We start from the raw sequence: 2,657 nt of genomic DNA on the forward strand, positions 1-2,657 counted from the left end.
GCTTACATTAGGTCACTCAAGCCAAAAGATGAAGCAACGTTTTGTCTTCGGAATTCCGCTGACACTGGAAGAGCAATTGTTGTGGCCACCATGTCTCCACATCCCTGCTGTGTCATGAGAGTGTGACAATGTATATAATCGTTGATAATAATAATAATAATAATAGAGTTCAGAACTTCATAAGTGAAGTTAAAATCACAAGTTAAAATCAGATGTTCACAGTTCACATGTGCTTCTGTGCTTCTGAAAACACTTCTGAAAATGTGATAAGAAATACTGTATTATTATGTGTAGCAGGTGTATTATTAGGTGTATTATTAGGTGTATCAGGTGTATATGTGTATTATTAGGTTTTTCAGGTGTATCATTAGGTGTGTTATGAGGTGCATTTTAAGGTGTGTTATTGGGTATATTATTAGGTGTGTTATTAGGTGTGTTATTGGGTGTGTTATTAGGTGTATCATTAGGTGTGTTATGAGGTGCATTTTTAGGTGTGTTATTGGGTATATTATTAGGTGTGTTATTAGGTGTGTTATTGGGTGTGTTATTAGGTGTGTTATTGGGTGTTTTATTAGGTGTCTTATTAGTTGTGTTATTATGTGTGTTATTGGGTGTATTATTTGGTGTTTTATTAGGTGTTATTAGTCTTGTTATTAGTTGTGTTATTAGGTGTATTACTAGGTGTGTTACTAGTTGTGTTATTAGGTGTATTACTAGGTGTTTTATTAGGTGTGTTATTGGGTGTCTTATTAGTTGTGTTATTAGTTGTGTTATTAGGTGTATTATTAGGTGTATTATTAGGTGTGTTATTAGTTGTGTTATTAGGCGTGTTATTATGTGTGTTATTAATTGCATTATTAGGTGTTTTATTAGGTTGCTATTAGGTGTATTAGGTGTATTATTAGGTATGTTATTAGGTGTATTATTATGTGTGTTATTAGGTGCATTATTAAGGGTGTTGTAAGGTGTGCTACTAGGTGTATTATTAGATGTGTTTTTAGGTGTGTTATTAGGTGTGTTATGAGGTGTGTTATTATATGTGCTACTTGGTGTATTATTAGATGTATTATTATGTATGTTATTACATTGAGGAAAATAAGTATTTGAACCCTGCGGCTTTGTGTGACGGTGGGTGTGGCGTGAAGGACGAGACACGAGTCCTTGGTGGCAGCAAACGTCACTTTACTGATGAAACAGCTATTGCGCAATAAGCGCACGAAAAACATAGAACACGCACACACAACATGCAGACTCAGACAGCGACGAGCACAGGACACTGTGCAAGCGCACATTAAATAGACAAACCACATCAACCCCACGTGATTACGAGACGAGCCACAGGTGAGACGGATTATCACAAGACACAACCACGAAGATCCACAGACGCAGACGAGTAGACATAGGCGACGTAGACACACGTCCAATAGGGAGGGGCCGGGGTCCTCAACGTGACACTTTGCAAGTTCTCCTACTTAGAAATCATGAAGGGGTCTGAATTTTTCATCTTAGGTGCATGTCCACTGTGAGAGACATACTGTAAAAAAATCTGGAAATCACAATGTATGATTGAAAAAATATATACTGTATTTGTGTACTACTACTGCAAATAAATATTTGAACACCTGTGAAAATCAATGCTAATATTTGGTACAGTAGTTTGCAATTACAGAGGTCAAACAGCTCCTGTAGTTTTTACCAAGTTTGCACACACTGTAGCTGGGATTTTGACCCATTCCTCCACACAGATCTTCTCCACACAGATCACTCCAAAACCTTGATATGCTTCATACGGAGCCACTCCTTGGTTATCCTGGCTGAATGCTTTGGGTCATTGTCATTGAAAGACCCAGCCACGAACCATCTTCAATGCTCTAAGGGAGCATAGGGAAGAAGGTTGTTCCCCAAAATCACGCAATACATGGCCCCGGTCATCCTCTCCTACAGTGCAGTCATCCTGTCCAGAAAAATACCCCAGAAGCATGATGCTTCCACCCCCATGCTTCACAGTAGGGATGGTGTTTTTGGGATCATACTTATCATTCTTTGTCCTCCAAATACGGCGATTGGAATTAAGACAAAAAAGTAATATTTTGGTCTTATCTGACCACAGAACTTTCTCTGATGATTCCTCTGGATCATCCAAATGGTCATGGTCAAACTTAAGATGGGTCTGAAAGTGTGCTGATTTAAGTAGGGGAACCTTCTGTGCCATGCATGACTTTAAACCATGAAGTTTTAGAGTATTACCCACAGTAACCTTGGAAACAGTGGTGCCAGCTCTCTTCAGGTCATTGACCAGCTCCTCACGTGTAGTTCTGGGCTGATTCCTCACCTTTCTTAGGATCATTTCTACAGTCATGAGGTGAGATCTTACATGGAGCTCCAGTCTCAGGGAGATTAACAGTCATGTTTAGCTTCTTGCATTTTCTAATAATTGTTCCAACAGTTGATATTTTTTCACCAAGCTGCTTGGCAATTGCCCTGTAGCCCTTTCCAGTCTTGTGGAGGTCTACAATTTTGTATCTAGTGTCTTTCTTTGGACAGCTCTTTGGTCTTGGCCATGTTAGTAGAGTCATGCTAATTGTGTGGGGTGTACAGGTGTCTTTATGCAGCTAACGATCTCAAACAGGTGCTTCTAATTTAGTATAATAAGTGGA

This window comes from Brachyhypopomus gauderio, chromosome 13 (assembly GCF_052324685.1).
Source record: "Brachyhypopomus gauderio isolate BG-103 chromosome 13, BGAUD_0.2, whole genome shotgun sequence".
In the NCBI taxonomy this organism is placed as follows: Eukaryota; Metazoa; Chordata; class Actinopteri; order Gymnotiformes; family Hypopomidae; genus Brachyhypopomus; species Brachyhypopomus gauderio.